Below are 25,400 nucleotides of genomic sequence, written 5' to 3'. Positions count from 1 at the left end.
ATATATACACATATATATATATATATATATATATATGTATATATATATATATACACGGAAATCAAGTGTTACATTTTCACATAGAATCACGTCTTCTTAGTAAGCTTCCTAAAAAGATTCTTCTGAGATTTATTTTCTCAATTTCTTAGTAAGCTTCCTAAAAAGATTCTTCTAAGTCTCAATTTAGAAAGTTGAATAAAATGGAACTACCACGTATAAAATGGGTTATTATATGTGATTGCCTAAAAGAACCAACCAATGAACTAATTTTATAAATTATGTTACAAGTTTCTATTTTATTTTCAATGAATTCATGTTCATTTTTCCAATAATTATCGATGACTTGATTATGCTTATTAATTAATGTTGCGGAAGATAATAAAAAGATGAAATAACAATAAAATTGTGTCGGCTAATCCTAAAATTTATTGAGTTATTTCCCTTTTGATCGATAAGATATGAGATGATAAAAAAATCAGGTATGCCATTGAGAGGATTTCTATTTAACTTAGCAGGGAGATTTGAATTAAAGCACGGAGAATCTCGAACACGATTCAAGTTTCCTTTGTCCTTCCTCTTGCCGTCCATATGTGTATCTCATGCTCTAATCCTCCTCTATCTCCAGCTCCATCAGCATAGAATTTGATTCAACAATTTCCTTACCGTTCTTTTTTCGGTTGGGTGGACTTTTCTTCTTACCAACATTGGTACTCACTTTAACCACCTCATTAACAACTATCAGCGACAGATAAATATCAAATCTAGTTGGATCTGACAACTTGTCACACTCAAAATTCACTCCTATCCCAATTCGATTGTCATTAAAGTTCAGGTACGACCAAACATTATTAGTTTACCATGGAAAAACATTATTATTCTCCCCGCCTCCATTCATTTATTTATTTTTGAGGTTGTTTGATATTTTACCCTAAATTACGCCCATATATAGAATATTTTCTTGTAGGGGGCAAAGTGTAAAATTGAGAAATGAGGGATTATATATGGTGAATATTAAGTATAAAAAGAAAACACACAAGGGTTACAATAGAAAAAGAAAAGAAAAAAAGGAGAAAATTAGCAGTGATAAAAAACGATGATTTATTTGTAATAAATAAAAAAAAACAGTACAACGATAAGTCAAAATGTCGTTGCTGACTTCTATACAAAAGTAGTAGCTAAAATACTTTTGTTATAAAGTTGTTCTCACTTAATTGGCCTCAATTCACACTTACTTCTACTAAAAATATGAGAAAATTTGGCATCTAAGAAAACATATATTATTTAATTACTCATCATAGTTAGAGTTTGCTATAATTACAACTTGTGATTAATATTATACGTTAATGATGTGGGTTGACTTTGAGTTTGTATAATTAGTCACGTTTGTGTAAGTAAAATTCGCCAGGATATACAAATACATATGTGTAATATACAATTATTTAATCTATATACATATAGATACATACATATATATATATATATATATATACATATATATGTATATACATATATATCATATATATATATATATATATATATATATATACAATTCACCTCTCTCCCACTCTCTGCCCTCTATCGCTCGCCTCTCTCCTCCCTCTCTCAATCTCGCTTGCCTCTTTCCTCCCTCTCCCAATCTCGCTTGCCATATATACAAATACATATGTATAATAAACAATTACATACATATACAATTCACCCCTCTCCCACTCTCTTCCCTGTCTACGCCTCTCTCATCCCTCTCTCGATCTCGCTCGCCTCTCTCCTCGCTCTCGCATTCGCGCTCGCCTGTCTCCTCCCTCTCCCAATTTCTCTTGTCATATATACAAATACATATGTATAATATACAATTATCTAACCAATATATATACAATTCACCTTTCTCCCTCTCTTTTCCCCCCTCTATCACCTCTCTCCTCTCTCCCAGTCTCGCTAACCTCTCTACTCCATATAACATGTAATTACGAATTATTATTATCAAACTATAGCTATGAAGAGTATTTAATTATTTTTAAATGGCTATATATGAAATTTTCCCTAAAAATAATTGATTGGGCTAATTTAATTTATTTTTATTTTAAAAAAGGTGCAGGAACGTGTGTGATTTTAAAGTTCCTTTATTTTATTTTTTCTACATTTTCAAAGTTCAAAGTTTTTGATTTCAACCACAGAAAATTGTCATTTTATTAGGACAAACTCATTCAATATATTAAACATCTAATTAAACACATATGTAATTTTACAAATATTTTTGAAATTTAATTTAAATATTCTAGATTTTTTTTTATTTTGTAATTTTTAGATGGAATTTGCTTATGTTTTTTTTTTTTGAGTTACATATATCCTTTTTATTATTTTTAATATATAGCCAAGAGGAAAAATGATGATGTCTTTTGAATGACTATTATTTTTTTATTTTACATATGATTATACTATTATTCTTTTTATTTTATTAATTCAATTATTTTTGTGCTTTAATACTAATAATATTTTTAATTTTTTATATTGATAGAAAGTTTTTATTTGCTATATTTAATTTTTCTTTTAAATTGTTGATATGAGGTGGGTTATCGTGCTCCTTTTTTAAATATATTTTTTGGTTAAAAATTTTACGTTATTTTGTCAAGTTGTGTGAAAAATTGTGTGATACTACAAAATTGCCTAATCATTTTCATCCACTACTCAGCGTTTCAAAGATTGGGATAGTATGCAAAAAAAAGTTCTGCTACTAAAATTAACCAAATTGGACATCAGAATAAAAAAACTAATGATCAGGAAGTGTTGAGTGTGTATTCAATCTTTTGGTTTGTTATTCAGTTATATCAATAATCTATATGTATATATATATAAGAGGACCATAGATAAAGGTGATGTGACATCTCTCTATAATCTCCATTCATTTTATATTTGTAATATCTTTTTGACAACGTTTATGAATTTAACTATTTATTTTATTTCAGTATCTCATAAAGTATTTATATTCAAGTACTCAACTTTTCATCTCCACTATAATATATTTTCTTTATTAAATATAATGTGCATATATTCATAACTCTCATAATTTTCAACATTTCACATTTATAACCCTTAAATATTAAATATGAAACTTATGGTATTCCTCCATTATTTTCAATATAAATTCATATTTTTTGTTTCATGAGATTACATCCAAAGTTACCCTTCATTTTCACCATGGTAATACATTAATGCTTTTATTTGGCTTGAAAAAGAAAGAAGAAGGAGGGGGCTCTTGAATAGCGATAGGCTTCTCAAGCGGATATTGACAAGAACTTAGATAATTATGCATTGATTTCTTTATCCTTCAAATGATATGTGCATTGTACTTTTTTTTCTTTTTCTTATTTTTCGTCTCCCTAACGACCTGAATGATACGTCATTATTTAGGAAAAGCAAAGCTTCGAGAAAAATTGGGGCCACTGACTCGCCAGGGCAGGAGAGGTGCCGCTGGGGAGCCACTACCGGTGCGGGGTAAGTTGGCATCAGAGCGGGAACATCGAGGTGGAATGTACATTACGAGAAATTCTAATTTTCCCCTCTTCCTAAGATATTTAAATAAGTCGTAAAATACCCTACAAACCTAGAAAAGTTGTTCCAAGCTTGGGAATGAAGGAGAAGGAAATTTCTACCATGGCGATGGTGCAATCTTGCGTATTTTGGGACAAATCTACCGTCACGAACCCTAGAAAACTCGAATAAAAGTCAAAACTCAGTACAACTTTTTGGCGTCCAAGTAGGCTAGATTTTTTTTATAATTGAGTAGTTATAAATTTGTGCTTAGTACACAATATAAGTAATTAATGGTAGGGTGGTGTGCAGATCTGTGTGAACCAAGTAACTTACATGAACATTCCTTAGAAATCAAAGTGTGTGGTTTTATTCCTTGGGAGGAGGGATTGATGTGTTGTTAGAACAAATCCAAAGTTTCTTCATGGATAGAATTGGGTTAAGATTGAGGACATCAGATCAGGAGTGGAATCAGATTACTGGATGTGTAGACCTTGCAAATGACTTAGGTGAACTAGAGCCTTACATGTTGGTCATGGTGGTATAAGGTCCTAAATAGGTCTATAATGTATTAATGAGGCAGTGTCTAAGAGTTTAGGAGCATTAGAAGTCAAACGTCAAGGGACGACTAAGACGTTCGACGACTAAGTCACCTATGTGCCTCATACGTGGTTTTATGTGTTTATGTGTGATTAATGAGGTTGTAAGGTCCTTAAAGGAGTTATTATAGCATATATTTGTAGTGTCTAATGTTTTGTGGAGCTTGGAGGTCAAACGTCCAAGAATGTCCATGACGTTCGAAAATGTTTGCGTGAAATAACCTTGTATATCTAAGCATGTTTCGTCGAGTTTTACGTGTTTTTTGGATAAAATTCATGTGAGAGGTTCTAAACTCTTATACGATCGTGTTTGGGTTTGAAACGTCCGGGCAAACATCCCCAAGGACCATCCAAGGGTCCTTGATGAAGGACCCTCGAGTGACGCCCAAGACTGTCCAAGACAGCCCACCTACGGAAGGTAGTCGACACCCAGTGGGTCAATTGATGCCCCATAGGTGAGGTTCTATCGGTTGAAACTTAGGCGTGGGGGAGAGGAAACCCATGAAGGTCTCAGTCCCAGACCACGGACCAACAGGACGGTCCGTTGGTGAATGGACAGACCGTTGATGGGAAACCACCGATGGAGTCTGTCCCTGCGTGCAGTTCACTGCCAAGTGACGGGTGAACTTGTAATTCACCCCATTTACAAATAAGAGTATTTGCGGTTTTTAAGGGTCTTTTGGGTATTTTAAATGTGCATATAAGTGTTTAACACTTAGAAGATTTCAATTTCCAAATAAAAAACCCAAATCCCTTAGAATTCTCTCTAAAACTCCATTGGAGTCAAAACTCAAGGAAGGGTTTGGATTGACGAATGGAGTGGATATTCTTCATCAAATTGAAGAATTAACTTAATCAAGGTATGGATTTTTATCCTTCAAACTCTCTTCATTAAGGAACCAAACTTTCAAAGATGTTTTCTGAAGTTTTCAAGTTGAATTGTCCGATTTTATGATCTATTCCATGGGTTCTTGCACTAATGATTTATAAACATTGAATAATGATTGAATTGATATTGTATTGATGATTTCAAATTAAAATAACCTATGAACCCATGAATATTGGATGAATGCTAGTTTCTAACTAAGTTTTAGGTTACTTGATATTAATCTAATGTTGATGTATTCTATGTAGTTTTATGTAGGCTATTGATTGATGTAATAATTGTAGTAAATTGATATCTAGGTTGTGTAATTTGACCTAGTTTCATGAATATTGTTACGATTATATTGAATTGTTGGTTATGGCCATGGGTAAGGGCCTTGTGATATCTAATGTGGTGATTTGGCATTGGATTGAGGTGTTGAGGATGATGTGGTGGTAAGCTGCCATATTTCCTTTATTTTATGTTTATTATACTTAAATTATGTTGTGATTGGTATTCTCCACTTATGGTGGTGCTGTTATGTGCTTTACTTACAATTGATTTGTCCTTGTCAACGTTATTTTAAGTAATATGATGATCATGACCTTGTCGGCAATCTACTTGAAGTAATGTGATTATTTGTGTAATGATTATGAGAAGTATGATTATATCTATATACATGTTGAGTAATGTGAAAGTATATGTGTTCTTCTATTGATATTATGTAGGTGATCATATTAGACTATGAATGTGGCCTTGTGTATATAGTCTAGGGTTGATGTATGTTGTTCCTACTTGAATATATGAGTCTATATTGGTCATATTGATGATGATATGATAGTATATAGGATGACTTAAAAATGATAAGGGTTGTTTCTATGTGCTTCTTGAATGGTATGCATTATGAGTTAAAGTGAAGTATGTGGTGTCTTGTCTTGGTTGACTTGTATCCCTTGCTTGAAGTATGTATGAAAGTGAATATGTGATGTTTTGACTTAAGATGTTAAAGTCTGTTAGTGTTGAATGTATGAATGACATGTGACCTTAAATGATGTTAAGAGGGTCTTTTATGTGAAACCTTGAACCTTGTGGTAAGGTTGTAAATTTTGAAGTTGTAAGCTGTAATGTTATCTTTCAAAGTAAAGGAATGATAGACTTATGATTAATTGGCTGGAATGGCATCATATTAATCCTTAGTAAAGTCATGATTGGCTTCTTGTCTCCATTGTGAGATAGCCCTAGTCGACCTGACTTATGATTAATTGGCTGGAATGGCATCATATTAATCCAGAACCTCTTCAACTTGCGTTCCTGAGAGGATCCACGCCATCTGAGCCCAGTGTCTCCCTCTTGCTACTAGCCCCGCAAGTAGTACTCCTCCTCTTACTCCTAGAAGTAGAACCTGTATTAACAAAAGGGGGGTGAAGGGGGGCATCTATGGGAAATACCTTTAAAATATCAAAGATTGTTGCTCCCGCTTGCTTGCACAACCCCATGATGAGTCCAGTAAGAAAGAAGCCTTTTTGTTACCCCAATAGAACATCATCCATTCGGAGATAATCTATGCTGCCACGTTCAGCTGAATACCCGGTATAGCACATAAAATCCCCAGAGCTCGAGGAATGGTCACGTCGGTACGGTTGTACGACTGGCGAATTCTCCTACCCACCAAATGTAGCCACCTCTTAGAATCATATGACCAGTCTGTGCTTGTAATGCCCTCTGCAATAGCCCAGTAAACCTGATCTTAGCATGTGGGCTCCACCGCATTGTCCCTAAGCCACTATAATTCCATCTCCTTATTCAGCCCTCAAAATCATAATTTGGGACCTCCTGTACCTCTAGGGCCTCATGTATATCGATTGCATTTAGGGGGGTTTTCAACTCCCATAATTCAGATATTTTCCCAGTGAATAGTTGGCAGGATAGTGTAGAAATCCCGAACCCATTTAGCTCTAGCGGATGGATAGTGCAGAAATCTCTCCGAACATATGTAGCACAAAGCCCCTCTCGAAACACAAGCCGGTGTTCCGCTAGTCATGATGTCTCTCTCGACTAGCAGCGTTGGGAAACTTGATGAAGTCCAAGTGTTCATCGTTTTTTCCTTCCATTTAGAAGCATTCAATAAGTGGAATATAAGTTAGAATGAAATAAGATAATTAGTATAAGACAGAAATTGGAGTAAGAGAAAAGTTTTTGTATTTAGGGGAAGGCCATTCTTTTGGAAAATTCGACCTCAACAGCCAATGTCTCATCAGAGAAGGATGATGCAAGCCTTCACAGCGGGATGAAGGTTGTAGAGCGTCCTTAAGCTGGGACAAACATCAGGCGCGACTATGGCATCTTTTTGTCTCAAAATCCCCATTTTTGGTAAAATTCCAGCAAATCAGAGTATATTAACTATCCTAGAACATGAATAAGCTTTTAAGTAAAATGACCTAAAAAACAGTGCCCTATTTCGAGTTTATGTCAAGAAGACTTTTTTACTTCCCCCACCAATTTTGTACAAATTCAACTGTGCTTTTATAAAATCCTTATGCATAGAACGTTATGGGAACATTGAGGACGTAAGGGAAGTAACCATGTTATGTTTTCCTAACACATTTAGCAAGCTAGTAAAAATTTCAAATAGCTACTCCCAAAACCATTTTTGATCTGATCAATTAATTAGCATGCAATCCTTGTTAGTTAAATAATATATTAAAGAGCATAAGGAATGAAAAATGTACATAAAATTCAACATTTGGAAGAGAGTTATTTGGTGAGTTTTGGGAAGTGTAGGGAGAAATGGAGATTATGTCCCTATCCCCTCTCTTACTATTGCCGAATCTCCCACCCAAGCAGGAGATTCCCCCACCATAGTGGGAAGTCGCTGCTCTTGCAGGCCAGGCTGTGTGTTTTTAAAAGGTGTTTCGATCTTGTGTGTCTCCTCAGATTTTCATTTAGTCTTGGGGTATCATACCTTTTCATGTGTAAATTATTTGAAAAGTCATGAATCGTCGTGGCTTCCGTACTTGATCTTGTCTGTAGTTGGGAGTGTCCTAATTAGAACATGTGGCATATGAAGACTAGTTGTTTGGGAAAGAACGAGGGGTAAATTGGTATCTATTATAACGACCTAAATCATCTCTATTTAGGAAAGGCAAAGATTCAAGAAAATTTGGTTCACTTACCCGCTTGAGAGGGACAGGTGTTGCTGGCGTGCCACACCCAAGGCTGGTAAGTTGGCGCAAGAGCGTGAATAGAGAGGAGGAATGTAAATTATGAGAAATCCTACTTACCCCATCTTCCTAAAATACCTAAATAAGTCGTAAAATACCCTATAAACCCTAGAAAAGCTTCTCCAAGCTTGGGAATACAGGTGAAGAACATTTCTAGCATGGAAATGGCAAAACCATGTAAATTGTTGGACAAATCTACCACCACGACCCTGGAAAAATTGAATCAAAGTAAAAATTCAGTACAACTGTTTGCCGCCCAGGTAGCTAGGCTTTTTACAATGAGTAGTTATAAATTTGAACTCACGATGTGATATATGTGAATTAATGGTAGGGTGGTGTAGACCTTCGTGCACCAAGTAAATTACATGAACAATCCTTATAAATCAAAGTGTGTGGGTTTATGCCTAGGGAAGAGGGATTAATGAGTTTTTAGAACAAACCCATAATTTTTTCATGGATAGAATTAGGTCAAGAATGAGGATATGAGACCAAGAGTGGAGCTATATTAATAAATGTGTGATACATCCCATAACCGAAATGATTAAATTATGCAATTATGACTAATAAGGGAGGTGTGTGGTAAATTATTACTTATGTGATAGAAATTAAGGAGTAATTTGTAAGTGATGTTGTGATCCTATGTTTGTGTGATGTATGCTTTTTATTGCTTCACTATAATTCTTGTATATCTATGAATGTTACAATATTGATCACACTTATTGTTAAATGAGATATATGAAATACCATTTCCATGAAATCATGACTTAAATGTAGGATCTTGATGATGTACATGCATTTGTGATTTTGGTGTGAATGGTATCGGGTTGCCCCGTTTCGGCATAAATAATATGGATCAGATTGCCACGCTCTGACATAACTAACTTAGATCAGATTGCCACATTCCGGCATAACTAACATGGATTGGATTACCACGTTTTGGCCTAATATTGGATTGGATTTTTACGTAACATAATATTGGATCGGATTTTCACTTTCAACATAATTATGGGATCAGATTGCCATGTTCCGGCAAGCTAACTTTATAAGTTTCGGTTCAGTGAGAGGACAAATGATGTGATATAAATATGAGTTATTAGTTTTTGTATAACTGGTGATAAAATTGTATATTTTTGATATAGTTATGAGTAAAGTATTGTATGCGTTGTATTTGATGCATTGAATGGATCCGTGTTATGACAGTTTACAATAGGTTGTTTTAGGTCGTAAGGGAGAGAGTAGAGGTAGTGTGGCTCAAGGAAATTGCCAAATGGATTTCACCTGGAGGGAAAGAGATTGGATTAGTCACAAGAAATTTGAATTATTGTATCATGTGACTTTGATGGTAATGTGACTAGGAATCAATGGTACAATGTGAGCGGGCAGTTGAATTGACGGTATTGTAAATGTTGGGTTTTGTGCGACTGAAGTGTGAGTAACCCAAATTCCACCAAACAACTTGAATCAGCCTAATGATAGATTGGATGATGTCATTCTTAAGGGGGAAATCGTTTTTTGGTTGAATTTAGATCAATTAGGGGGGAAGTGTGAGTACCCCCGCATATATAATCATTGTGGGTAGGGTTGAATTGCATAGGATTGTACTTGAAATTTGTTATACTAGGCTTTTAGTTGAATATTGGAATTTGGGTTGGGAATCTGGAATGTCGGGTATTTTGACAAGCTAAATTGTGTTCGTTAAGTGTCTAAGTGGTTCTCCAATTGACCGCTTATTGGCTTTTTGACCTGCAATGTTGGTGAATTAAGATGTAGCTTTGGGCGATATGCTTATGCTCGTTCAGTAGATTCGGAGACTCACAGAATGGATTTAGTCTCGCCATTCTGACTTCCTTTTGTTTTGTTTAGTTTATAACATTTGGTGAAGCACACTCTGATCGTTGAGTGAAATCAGTGACTCGGTGAATGATCTTTTGTCTCGCACTTTTGTGTTGAATTTTTTCCAATTTATTTTGTAACTTTTGATGAGCCCTCTTTGCTCGCCGAATAGTCTCGACGACTCATTGAGTGGTTTGGCAAATTTTCCTACAATTTTTGATAATGATATTACTAACCCTTTGCGATCGGATGCGTTTTCTTTGTGTTTTTTGATAGGTATGGCTAGACCAAAGGTTCTTGTAAGAGGTCTAACACCCTAGATCAAGGCAAAAGGGGTCATAATAGCAAAGGAGGTCACATCTCCCCAGGCTGTTCGTTCTAAACCTTTTCAAGGTAGTGCCGAATCTAAGGGATGAAGCAAGTGGTTGCAAGTTCTTGTTCGAGTTCATTGAACAACATGGGTATCAACTCCACACATATCACCTCCTTTGTGTCTAAGAAGGAGGAAGCGGTGGGGTTTAGGATTCCAATACATACACTAATAGCTTAGATAGAGATTTTAAAAAGAAAGAGCTCAGGACTCTTCTCTAAAGTAGTACATGATCTTTTTGCTACACTTCTAAAAGTTTCAATGCCTCCAACATCTATTGAAGCATAGGCACTTCAAGTTCCCCCGCCTTAGAACATCTTCCTCGGTCTATAAGTCGACTAAAAGAAGCCGACTTGCATACTATTCTAGAGGAGAAACAATTATCCACTAATTGTGCAGTGAATACATATCCACAAGTGTGGGAGGCACTTCATTTCCACAATTTCCAATAGTTCACCAAGCCTTGAAATCTGTATGTTCCTTAAGGGGTTCGGGATTATTATGAAGGTTATTTGAAGATTATCTTGAAAGGGAAAAAGAAGGCAGGACCAATGACAACGATTGACTATTCAGGGTAAATTTTAAAGTGCAGCGATACTGATACTAATGATATGTTTGACTAGACCATACAGATTATTCACTATTTGGCCGACACGGTTAAAATCAAACCATTGGAAGATTTGAAGGGCTGGCTGGCCCCATTGCCGAGTGAAACCACACCTCCATAACTAAAGTCGGGAGTTGTGATTAGGAAGAAGGATCTGAATGTCATAACAGGATATTGGTTTTTATTTATTAGCAACACCATGATACCATCACAAAACGATCCATCATTCGACATCGAAAGTTTTTGTACTAGGTTGTATTGTTGATTGGAAGTGACGAAATTTCAGGGCGATAATTTCACAAGAGATGGTAATCAGGAAAAAGCAAAACAAAACCTCATTTCCATTTTTAGTGCTTATTAGTGATATGTTACCCAAGCTTGTATGCCCTTTGGGGCGAAGAAAGATACTGAGGTGATTTCGGCATCATTTACTGATATTCAGAAGATCGAAGCTGACTACACGAAATATAAAGTTGAAAGAAGGAAGAAGGCTTCGATGGACACTTCTTTGGTAGTCAATGTAGATTCAATGGAGGCCAACACTACTCATTCTACTCTGGCCGTTGAGCTGAAAGGTATACCTACTCCTCAACTTTTACTGCACCTACTCCCGCTACTAATTCATGTCCCTTCGTGAAATAAACCATGATATACAAAATGGGTAACATATCCTATTCGACCAATGTAAGGGCCTTGAGTGTTGAGTCCGTTGTGATATTGATGATTGACCAAGCAATAGTTGCAGCATTGACTCATATTTGGGAGGAGTTGAGGGTACACCATGAGATGATCATGGCCCACGGGGTGGCAATGGATGTTTTCATCGCTTAAGATGAGGTATTCAGGATGTTAGATCGTGGTTCTACAAATGTGATAGCCTTGAAGGTAGATATTATCGGTCTCCGATGTGACGTTGATGATTTAAAGTCCGATAATATCACAACTTTATGGGGAAATATGGATGTTCTCAAGGACCCAAGTGTTGATATGCCAGTCCTTTTATAGATCCCTCTTGCTGTTGTGACTGGAGATTTCATTGATCTCAAGATGATGGATAGTCCGGCACACCTAAATAGATGAGGAAGAGTTAAAGCTTCGTTATAAGGCTATATTTGAGGATCTAGAGGACTTGGTGGGTGATTTGGTATGGGTGGATACGAAGTCCTTATTACGCGATACTTCCATGATTGTCTTGAGCGGGTTTTAGACCATATAGGAGATTGTGGCTTAAACCTCAAGAGTTGGAGTCGATTCGGGCACTGATGCCTAGATTGATGTCACCCCAGATGTGCAGAGTCCACCTCAAGCTTCGCCTGAATAGGAATTTTTACTCTTGCTCTATTTTCCTTTCTCTTGATACATTAAGCTTTTTTATTGCACATTGAGAAAACTGTTTAGTTTTTGGGTGTGGTGAAGGTATTTTTATGCCTAGCCTTTTGGTTGTATTCGTTTTTTTTTTGCCTTTTGGATACTTTGATTTTTATTGTTTTTAGGGAAAAGGCTCAAATATGCCACTGAACTTTCAAAAAAGGTTCATTTATGCCATCAGTTAAAAGTTTAGCTCATTTATGCCATTACTGTTAAAGAAAAGGCTCAATCATGCCATTATTTTTTAACGTGGTTTTGTAACACCATTTTTGACATGTGGCCAATTATAATTCGGCCACATATTCAACTTTTTAATTAAAATAATCATAATTTTTGAAAAAAAATTGAATTAATTCTCTTTTATTCTTTTATTAAATAAATTGATGAGTTGGCCGAATTATCACTGGCCACGTCATCAATTTTTTAAATAAAAAAATCAAAATTCTGAATAAAAATTGAATTATTTTTTTAATTAAAAATATGACATGGCCGAATTATAATTGGACACGTGTCAAAAATGGTTTTGCAAAACCACCGTTAAAATATAATGGCATGAATGAGCCTTTTCTTTTACAGTAATGGCATAAATAAGCCAAACTTTTAACTGATGGCATAAATGAACCTTTTCTAAAAGTTCGATGGCATATTTGAGCCTTTTCCCTTGTTTTTATTCAAAGTTATACCTGTTTCTTGAATGTGAATGAATATTGGCTTTATTGTATTTGTTTCTCTCATAATTACATAACTGTGTGAGATTGTTCTTCTTTTGTACATTTGAGTTTCGATTGAGGTCATTACTGACGACTTGAATAGTACTCTTGACGAAAAATATATTTGCAAGTGCAATGAGGCAAATTCAAGTTGCATTGGTCATGTGTGAATTCCTAGCATCTCATTGTGACTAGTCGGATTGTTGAAGCGAGTCTTCAATGAATGTTGCATGCGAGCTTTACTTATAGAGTCATGATCTATGATTGTTTTGAAAGCCTTGTGTGGTGAGGTTTACTTGAAATATGTGCATGGTGATACCTTGAGCTTGCTTCATTGGTCTGATTGGCTAGGTTTGGTGAAGGAAGAGTGAACATAATTTCTAAACCTTTGTGTTACCACTTGTGATTGTAAACCTTGCTTGACACTGTTTGAGCTTAACCTTTTCTTTGGACAAAACATGAACACATATGGTCTTTCCCTCTTCACCTAAAATCTTCATGAAACATTGACTCATTTAAATAGGTAACTTAGATCAAACTGCTATGTTGGGGTGTGGTAAGAATGAGGAAAGAAATCAACCAAGAATTTCATAAAGTTCCTCCTTGGGAACTTGTGTTGAAGAAAAAGATGTTTACCCTTCATATAAAAGGGGAGAGAGGGAGAAAAAGGTGAAAAGAAAAAAAATACTAAAATTATATCCATTGAGCAAAGTTTTGGAAATAAAAAGGGTGTCCGATGAGATATACCAAAAAAATTTGTTCTTTGAATATATCAAGGATGAGTTGTGAAGATAAAAAGAACGAAAGAAAAGGAGAAGTGAAATTTTAGCGATGCTTCATGAAGGTAGAAATCACTAAACCAAAATGATCATACTCATACCCTCAGCCCAATTTTATAATACTTTAAAGACCTTTTCGATCTTGCATGAGTTAAATGTGTGTCGGTTCGAATATACTAGCAAGCCTATGGATAAAATCGTGCATCTTTTTCTTATAGGTAGTGTGAGAGTTGATTTTGATTCGTTAAATTGTAATTTTTTATTGGATTTGTGGGTGAATTGAATAATTCTTGATGTGAGTGCATTTGAATACTCTTGTTGATCAGGAATTTGCATTTGAAGTGAGCATTGTGCGCTGGAACTCTATCTGATGAAAAGGCTAGATTGAAACATTTAGTGAACAATTAAACATTGCATGTGTAGATTGAACCTTCTCTGCATTAATGTTGAGTCTCACGTAGCACAATTGTAGACATCCCTTATACCTCATTGATCTTGTGTTTTACTTGAGAACAAGTAAAAGTTTAAGTTAGGGGTGTTGATGAGTCGGGAAATTCAACTCATTTAGGTCTTTATATTCAATGAAATAGTGTCCTCAATGCCTACTTTGACCTCATAACTGATATTAATGTATTGATATACAGGAATGGAGGTTTAAGAACAAGACAAACGACATTACAATGTTAAAAAAGTAAAAAAAAAGTTTGAAAAGTAGAAGAAAAGAGAAGTTAGAGCTCGCAAAATCCACTAGGCAACTCGCCTAGAGAGTCTATAGCTCGCAAAAAGTTTGCCCATGTACCAAGCCAACTTTGTGAGCAAATGATGATTCGATGATGCTCGAATGGATCGATAATCACGATATAAATCTCCTAAACTTCAAGAACAATTGTATTGAGTAGCAAAGCCAAAATGAGAGAAGAATCACAATTCAACGGATCACCGAGTTCATCGGCGATCCCGAATAGCTTCTCTAATTGGACTCCGTTAAGATTTTTGAAACGTATCAATTCAATATTTGAAAGAAGGAACGTAACGGAGTTCCTAGAGAGTGTGTATTCATGAGCATTGAGAGTTTTTCACAATTTTACATTGTTTAAACTTTTTGATAAGATTTTGATAACAGATTTGAGGAATTAGGGTTCTAGCTTTAATTTTTGCAATGGGTATTTCTTGTTAATAATCTTGATTGATAATTTATTTGGTAAGACTCTCTTACATTTTAATTTGTTTAGCTAAGACCCTTTACCTTAAGGGTGTGATCATATAGTCGAATGCATTAATTAGCTAATGGGTATTGTTAATTTCTCGATTTAATGTTGTTTTGAGGTAAGGTCAATTTTTTTTCCATGTTTTAATTGATGAAATGAAGTTGCAAAATTCCGCTCAAACTTCGCTCACTATACTTTCTTGAGAAAGAGGTATTAGAGTGGAATAAATGATTGATAGTTGTATTGATCGTGTTTGTAACAACCCTACAAATTGATATGCTAAGTAATGCTTTACGTGTCTGGAATGCCTACGATTAGACCGGGTTCACACGGATTGATGCGCGTAGAACCAGACCTCTAAACCCTTTATACTGCCAAGCCAACTAACTTGTGGAGTTATTTGAGCTAGAAAAGGTTGGGTCCAGCCATGTAGGACTCTCGAATACGAAGATTTACTCGAATGAGTCTTTATCGGACTTAAAAAGGGAAAATCTTAGGTTTGGAGGGTCTAGGGGTAAAATGGTCTTTTTCAAGGCTAAGGGTAGTATCGTAATTACCCTAAATATATAATTAAATAATTAATTAATAAGGTGGAGGGGCATTTTGGGAGACAGGCCGAAAATTGGCTCTTAGAGTGAAGTCTTCCTCGACCCGGGTTCGAACCTAGGTGGAAGCGATGATTTAAATTGTTTTTTTATTTAAGTTGGTAAATTAATGTAATTAATTAATATTCATTATTTATTGTCTGATTTAAAATAAAAGGGAAATCAGATTTTTAATATTTACTAAACCTTATTTGACTAAGTCCTAAACTAGACTCCGAAGCCTAAGATAACTCTCTCCTCTCACGTCTATCTCTCAACACACGTTCAATCTCTCTTCTCTTTCACATTCTCTTTGCCAAAATAACTTCAAGAACATAAAGATAAACCAAGTTCTTCACACTTGAAGAACTCACCACGAAAGATAAAAACAAACAAAATAAATCACGTAGGCAAAGAGATGGTTGTCCGTCGACTTTGGTGTTGAACTTTCGGTGTTGGACATCTGTTTGGAGGAGTTCTTTTGGAGGTAAGTCGAGGTTTGAACGTCAAAAAGGTATGGGTTCTCTTCTCTCTTGGTACCTGTCCCAAGAGACCCCTTAAGCTTCAGTATATTCAGTCCGAAAACTAGGGTTGTTCCCCGTTGCATGTCCCTGTCACTAGCTCCCATTGAATCATAGGTTGGTTATGTCTGCTAGTAGAAAACTAGGGATAAAATGTGTTTTCGTGATGATTATGTGTTTATATGTATGTTCGGAATTATGTGACTTATGTCGATGTTTTCCGAAAATATAACTACGTGTGTTTGGGTGTGTTGCCGTGGCTATTGGTCACGGTTTAGGAATTGAAATGGCATGTTAGTTCTTCGTATTTCATCTACACATGTTTATATAAATCGTGATGTCCATATGAGAAGAAATGTGGCTTATTTGAGTGATAATATCTTGGCTAAACGAATCCATGAAAAGGCACCTAAAACGTTCTAAATGCACTATGAAATTCCCCTAAGAACTAACGTGTAATGTAATGGAAAAGAAGCTGAAGATGTAACTCAAATTTTCAGCACCTTGTTGATTAACTTCAGCCAAGTTAAGTTGTTTAAAATTTCATGAAAAGTGAAGAAAAACAAGTGAAGTCACTGAGGGTCGAACCCGTGATCTCACCACGTTAAAAGTTGTGAAAATAAAGAAGTGAAAAACAATGTGGTAAGAGGGAATCGAACCGTGCTCCTGGCTGGAAAATAATGTATGAAAATGAGAAATGAGAGTAGTGGGATTCGAACCCAGAACCTCTCGGTCAAGCTTATGGAAAAACGAAAAGAAAATAAGTGTGAGGCGTTGGAATTGAACCCATGACCTCTAGGCGGAAAAGGAGAATTAAAAGAAAAATAAAGTGAGGCTGTGGGGGTTCGATCCCACAACCTCACGGTCAACTCGAAAAAGTCAAGATCAAACGAAAATAAATAATGAGGTTGTGGGGGATAGATCCCACAACCTCTAGGTCCCCAAACAGATAAAAGAAAAAGATATAATAAATAATAAAAAGAAATGACAACGTTAGGGCTCGATCTATGGTCCAATGTTGTGGGATCGAAAATAAAAAAAAAAAAATGTAATTGCTGTCCAAGGAATTCGAAACCGGGTTCCTTGACCAAATTTCCGTATTGATACATAAGTCATACGTGAATAAATGTTCAACATAATGCTCCCTACATATATCGGAATCGAGATATTGGCACACATACAAGATGCATAAATCTTGTACCACATAATCTTAGGAAGATATGAATCACTTAAACGAACTACGAATGAATCCTCATGGCTTGTATGTATAGACCCATAAGTCTAGCATACGTTACCAGTAAGTAAACCTAAGATGTATGTAATGAAATGATGATATGGACAATGAATCCTCATGGCTTGTATGTATAGACCCATAAGTCTAGCATACGTTAGAAGTAAGTGAACCTAATATATATGTAATGAAATGATGGAACCCTAGAAGGGTTAAGTAAGAGTGTGAAACACACTAAATGGCCAAGTGCATTGGCATATGATGAAATGAACATTCACATAAAAAGGGGTGAGTAATTATGAAGAGCAAATGTGCTAATGCTAATGAATGTGGTGACAACATGATATGAGGCTAATGTAAAATATGAGAGCAATCTCAAATGAGCCTAAGTAAATGTTACCAAAACATACTCACCTATGAGAGTGTAAAGTTAATGAAGAGACCAGTCTCTATAAACACTCTAATGAAAGTATTGAGATTAACACACTTAATACTAATGATGAGATGATGAATCATTTATTGAGCTATGATGTCCTCATACTAAGAACCAGCTTCCATGACGTATGAGTTTAATGCAATGGAACTTTATACTAAGCACCGATAGACTAGCTATGAGCGGTGATGCTTTCTTTTGGGAAAGGCGGAGGTTCATGTAACTCTCATGAGATGACACTGTCCGACATGCAGGGCATAGGTCTCCTTATATCTCGTAGTCTTCGAACCTATAGTGCCAATATAGGGATCTGGCAGGGTTAAATTCCCATGTATGCTAGCATGTTTTGGATCACTTTGGCCGGTGATTCAACCTCTTTTCTATGTGGGGGAGACACTGGATTTCATTATGCTCACGTGATCTATGTCGGTTAAAGTTAAAGTTCCCCATGAATGAACGAGTCCAACCTCAAAAGATGCACATAATGAAATGAATGATACCAAAGGTGTTAGGATATGATAATCGAGAGGTGAGCTAGACTTAAATATTGACACTAGGTCATTCTTGATCATTGCACAGCGAACCAGATGAAAGTCTTAAACTACATACTAGGTATAGCTGGTGTTTACACTAGCCTATGAATGAAATGTAATGAAGTACATATGAATGAATGAAGTATACTGTGTGTTTGCTAAAGAAGGCTCCCTAGTTGAGGTCCCATATGTTGAGCCCTCATTTTTGGGAAGTCTTGATGTCAAGTCCATGATTCCAAGGTCTCATGGCATATGAACGATGATATGAAAGATGTTATGTGCTATATTCAATATGTTATGTGCTATATGTAAGATTTTATGTACTGTGTGCAATATGATACGTATGATGATACATGTTACTCTCATGGCAAGACTTTCCTAATCAAAATTTGGAAACCTTACTAACTTTCCTAATCCAAATTTGTTAAGTCCACTGACTTGACTTTCCATAATCATGTTGTTAGGAAAGAGCTGTTCTTACTCATGCATGTCCTTGGTGTGTGCTTGCATATACCCATACAAAGTACAAGTGTGTACTAATCCCATACAATTCTACAATTTTAGGTGCAGGCACAGGTGGACACTAGAGCTTGCAGGTTGATGTTGCAGCTATCCGGACGTGGAGCTTTCATCCGGACTTGGTAGACCCTCATGCTTTCGAGGATGTCTACCGTTATTATCTAGCTTAGATGTAGGTTATAGCTAGTGGGGCATGTTCCACAAGTGTTTCTTTTCACTTTTGTTCAGACTTTGTATTGGTGCCGTTTTGGCAAAAAAATACGTTGATGCAATTATGAACTGTTTCTTTCATTTGATTATCTCTATATTAGATGGTTGATTTGTGAATGCCTATGATGTTAAATAGTATGTATACATGTATGTTAAGCAAACAAAAAGTTCAATTTTTCCGCTAAAATTAACCTAGATAAAGTAAGTATGACGTATGTAGGCTTTTCTGCGACCTCTGAGAGGTCAACGACGCCGGTCTCATCTGGGGTCTAGACTCCGGTCGTGACAGTGTTTCAAAATCCATCTTGAGAAAGTGGGTTTGGCTCTTCCTTTACAACCCAACTTGAAATGTGGGTTAAATAAGGAATTAGGTTGTTTCATACTATTATGCTTGTTTAGATTAGAGAGAACTCACTCGAAACATGATAGTTGATCAAAAGATAGATATTGTATTCAAAACGTAGCCTACCATTGCAATTCGATCAACAACATAAAGCAATAAGTAATTGCACGTGAAATGAAATTAGCATTCCTTATATCACATTTCTATTGTTTTCTCTCTAATTGTTTAACTATAGTGTTAATTGTTCTTTATTCACAATTGGTTCCTAAATCCCCATACATGAAGTTGATCAAAAAATTCATTTATTTAGTATATGTTACGTAGTTTCGTACTCCTACAAAAGATTCGAACACATTTTTATTTCATAATTGAATTCTTTATAGTTTCACTCCCTGTGGGATTGACCGCGATGTAGCGTTGAATTTATGCTTGTTAGAGATGGCCGACACTTTGAATCAAAAGAAGTGTAGTTAAGTGTTATCAGCTTTTTAAACTTAGCTAATAATACCCTTAAAAATACATTAAAAGTAACTTCGGGGGGTCATAGGATTCCCTACCAAGTTGATATGTGTAACAATAATTTCATCCATAGTTGGAGTGTGCTTTTAGACTTTTTTCCATAAGAAATGAGTTCAAAGATAACAGGACCTTACGTAAGTTAATATGTACCTCAGAAATACATTTCAAATTTGGCATTAATTAATTTAAGTCTAAAGCTATATAAAATCCAAGTTAAGTTGACTAAGAAACATTTATTTAGGTCCAAAGATATATAATACACGTGAATTCTTTCTCCCATATATATTATCCTTCTCATCACTTTTTTCATAGCAAAGTCATTCAATTAATTGCTCTCTTTCAACAACAAGTATTTTGTTGTGAACTATTATGAGTGTCGACACACTATTTTTCTAGATCTAATGCTCATGTTGTCGCGCTCCGAGCCTACACCCTAGACGTGACTAGCACTAACGAATTATTTTAATCCCCAAGTGAACCCTTTTTTTATGGCTGACTACTTAGTGGAGGAATCACTAAAGAAAAAAGAGCTTTCATGCAGATTTTAACTCGTATATCTCAAATAGACCCAACTCAATGTAATAAATAATTTTTTGCAGAACATCTCAAAATATCTAATATAAATGGGAAAAGTGAGACTCATGAACTCTAACTATCTATGAAACCTCTAATAAAATTATAGATGTAGGGACGAGACCCACGAAAACTCAATAAATAAAATGAAATAAATGTGAAGTCCTATGGAAAAGAAGGAGGCTCACCAAAGGTATCTAAAGCACAAAGTGATCTCAATAGAACATGTGTTGACAATCATGAGCAACTGTATCTCAATCATAAATGATGCAGGTTGAATGGCATTAGTAAATTGAATGCACGATTATGTAATAAAGTCGAGATGAAATAACTTAATGAAAGGATAATAGTAGATAAAATATACTCAAGCTTAATGTAAAGAATTAACGAATTTAAAATCATTTAAAGCTTTAGAAAAAATACTCACTCATATCTTAACTCAACATATTAAGTGATATATTAAAATACATTTTAACTTTATTGGGAGATTCTCTAACAGACAATAGTTACTACGAGCTATGTGGTGATACAACATCTCGCCTACGCAGTCAAAATAATCTTATACCTTATCGAGCTATAGATCACCTCAACTAAGTTGATCCACTAAGAAATAATAACTAATCTAAAAAGTATGTTCCTTTAACCGTGTTAGCATACATGGTCTATGAGGATATTGAGTTGTTGAAGTTATTCCATATCGGTGCTCAATACTACTCCCATTAATATATGAGTGCTGAAATGTATAAAACATACTATTTCTATTGTTTGAGATAATTCCTTAAAATATCCTCTTAAAAAAGGCAACTGCTCTGAAATATCTCTGAAACTCATTAATCATTAGAAGACAAGTTTTGTCTTTGCTCAATATAAAAAGTGATATATTTGGAAATACTTCGTTCCCTTAACTCTTGTTTCAATCTCGATTAAAACTCTTTCTAAAACTTCTATTCACTTCCTCAAAAACTGAGTTTAAAACAATCATGTTTGCTTAAAAGATTCTCAATAAGAATTCAAAGAAATACATGGGGATAGGGTTCATGCTGAATAATAGACAAGAGCAATAAACTCAATACATCTTAATGAGAAATAAACAACAATCCAATAATTGTAAATATAAGTTAAATAGTGAAGAACTCTAGAACTCAGAACTCAACATCAACTCATCTCAAGAATAGTCAAATCTAAGGTAGAACCACATATTATTCTTTTTGTTATTTGAAAGTAGATGTAGGGACTGAGGAGGAATTAGTCCAACACTATGATAGTCTTAAATACCTGGAAGAATGAACTTCTTCGCTGAAATTGATGAAACTAGAATAACACTTGAACCCTACATTTTTATCCTCTTGAAAAATTGTTCTAATGACTAGAAGTGTTAATGAAAGTAAAATAACGGATCAAGACTTTTTAAGCCTTTAATTAGGTGTAAAATATCATGGTTTAAGTTTACAATAAGGGTTAAGATGAAGTAATTTAAGTACCAAACGCATAGGGGAAAACCCAAAACGACCCCAACTTTACAAACTAGCTAGTTGACTTAAGAAGGAGGTTTTACAGAATATTTAAGTCTCCACGGACTACGACACAATTCACGGGTCGTATAGTTGAACATGAAACTTCACATGCCAGACAGTGCTTCACTAAAACGAGCATACCATTTTACTCCGAACTCCAAATGAGGAACACCTTGTGGTGTTAGAAAGAGGACTTAAAGACTTCTAATTTAATAGGTCATGGGAAATCTAATTCGTTATATGCTGAGAGATATGATTGTTTTAATTTGATCAAAAATATAAAAGTTGATGGGTTGCTTCATATACGACTTCATGGTCTGTGTAAAGCTTCACGTCCTGGTTCCAAACTTTTTGCAACTTTAAATGTCCCTTGAGATCATTCGTAACAAGAAAAACAAGTTTAATTTTCACTACGATTAGTTGTACGGGCCAGGATACCTTGTACGGACCGTAAAACCTTACATACACATCCATGTGACTCCACTGTAGCCTTTTATCTTTTATATTCCAAGTTCCAATTTCCTAAGTGTTACACATGTACTTTATGATTGTGGTGACTGGTGCTCGTGAAACCCTTAAATTATTTATTTGTTCTTCTAATTGTCATTGTTATTTAAATTTGTATCAAACAACTTTTATGTGACATTAAATAATAAGATCATGAGATTTCAGGGCATATTGACATTCTACATATTTTTAAATTAAAATTGGAATTCAAAAATACTTTTTATTTTCTTAAATATCGTGTCAAATTAAAATCAAATATATAAATTAGATAGGAGGAAGTAATTAGTTTGCTTGTCCATATATATGTGTCACTCCATCTGTCCCAATTTATGTGACATACTTTCCTTTTTAATCAATTTGAAAAAGAATGTCACATTTCTATATTAAGAATATATTTAAGTGTAAAATATCTATTTTACCCTTAATGAAATGATTATAACCATACTAATTTCTACCATTCATTTTGGACCACAAGTTCTAAAATTCTTTCTTTCTTCCTTAAACTTTATGTCGAGTAAAATTGTCTCCCATAAAATGGGTGTAACACCCCGTACGAACTAATAAGACCTAGCTAAGGCTTGACTAAATATAGTAGGTTGAACTAGATCCTCACATGTTATTTTATATTTGGAAACTTGTTTAAATGATGAACTTGGATTCCAAGTTCAAGTTCAAGCTACGGTTGAAGATTTCAAGGAGTTTCTTCTTTATTTTCATGGGATTCTTCAAGATTAAGGTATGGTGACTTTTCATCTAGGGTTTGCTTTCACCCTAGAGTCAATTTAAAAATAATATTTCAATATTTCAAGTTCATGAAATCTAGAGTTTTTACTCAACTTCATAGGATCTTCCTATAGATGGTTTTAAAAGGTTTCTAGTGATATTTTATTTTTATATTGTTGTTATATTTGTGATTTAAAGTGAAAATACACCATGAACCCATGATTTCTCTCTATTCTCAATTTATGCCTTTATAAAGTGAGTTGTCTTTATAATGAATGCATGTGAATATAAAGTGTTTAAATGGCCATAGATTGCTGAAGTATGCTATTATCAATGCTTATTCATGGTGAAATATTTATTTTGTTGATACTTGAGATTTATGGCCTTGAAGCCAAGATTTGAGAAATTACTTGTTATAGAATTTTGTAGTCTATTGTTGATCCACTTGAAAGGTGGAGGTGTTCACTTAATGCATCTATTGTGAATATATGTGTGATATCTCTACGGTTGTGTCATGATTATGTATATTATCAAATGGAGTTATAATTGAAGTCTAGTTCTTAAATGATATTGATGATTGAAGCATGACGAAGTTTCTATGAATATGTTAATGAATGTCGAGTATATTAAAAGGTTATTCTCGATTGAACTCTAATGAATAAATGAGTGGTGGGGCATGACATAGATACTTATCCATGAGTTGAGGAGGAGTGTCTAGTAGCAATCTCGATACCTCCATTGAGCTATCAAATAAATGAATGTAGGGAGGGGATGGATCCTTATCCATGAGTAGAGGCAGGTCATCCAATAACAATCCCTTAATAAATGAAATACTTTATGAGAATGTAGGCCATGCACCGAGACGTTGTTGAATGAGATGGGTACTCATCCATGAGTTAAGGCGAGGTATCTAGTAGTAACCTACTTATTCCATAACTATGTGCCAACATAGGTCTATAGCTAGTGGATCAACATAATCTTGAAAGAATGACCCTACCTTAGGCAAGTAGGGATCCCTTATCCGGTGAGGATTACATTGGGATTCCAGGATTTAGCTGTCATGAACTATGTCGGTTAAACACTTATTCCCATTATTTGAGATGTCATTATGGTTTCTTGATAGGTCCTATGAAGTGTAGGTAGTAGTATGAGATTCTACCTATGCATTGCACAAATAGGCTTGGAGAGGGTATTACTGAGCATCTCTAAATCCTAATGACTAATCAAAGAATGAGTCCTTAATGAAGAATGAGATTCTATCCAATCTAATGCTGAATATTTACTTGGAGTGTAATTGAGATTATGCATGCTTTACTTGTATTGTATTCATGTCTTACTTTCCTTGTCATGACTTAAAGAATTTAATGTGTCTAGTATATGGTGCCTCCAAGGTAATACTTAGTGTGAGTAGTATAATGAGATGCTACTTGACGTATGACCTAGAGTTTGTCTTAGATGATGGTCCTGATGTGAAAATGTGATTCCTCTATCTTAAATGCTATTTTGTGTAAAGGAAGAAAAAATTGGAATGTGAGTTCACTTTTAGTGACCTAGGTGTGATGCCTTAGTATGGATGGTGGCATTGGACGCTATTCATGCATCGCACAAGGTATAGCATAAGGATTGCTTGAAATGAAGGTTCAAAGGTAAAGGTAATGGTTTCCTTGTATTATTATCTAAATGTTAAGTCATTACTTATATGATGTTTATACTTGATCATGGTGTCCTTTATGCTATTGTTCCTAATATTAAAAAGCAGCATAATGCATGATTTCTAATAAAATTTTCCCTTTTAAGCATGTTTTTGCGTGGTCGTCATATTTAATAATTTTTATGTACTAACCCATATTCTTCATGTTTTTACTACAAGTGTAAGTTTTGGCAAGTGATATTCCTTCAAGATAGTTTGAAGTGTTGGATTGCTTCTTCCAAGACTTGGTATGTCCTCATGATTCGAGGACAAGAGTTTACGTTTTTCCTAAATATATGTAATAAACTATTTAGTATTTTTTTCCATTGTAAAGGATTGTGTCTGTAGTTTGTTTAAGACCTGGGTCTAGGATTACCATGTGAGACTTAGAATCCCTCTATATTTCAAGTTTATG

The 25,400-nt window shown here is 34.9% G+C and overlaps 1 pseudogene; it reads right to left on the bottom strand.

Annotated features, from left to right (window-relative positions):
• Window positions 1-503: 503 nt before the first annotated feature.
• Window positions 504-25,400, bottom strand: part of LOC114077981 — a 76,916-nt pseudogene continuing 52,019 nt past the window's right edge.

Source organism: Solanum pennellii, chromosome 7 (genome assembly GCF_001406875.1).
Source record: "Solanum pennellii chromosome 7, SPENNV200".
NCBI classification, from domain to species: Eukaryota; Viridiplantae; Streptophyta; class Magnoliopsida; order Solanales; family Solanaceae; genus Solanum; species Solanum pennellii.
This window is presented reverse-complemented; position numbering and strand designations above follow the sequence as displayed.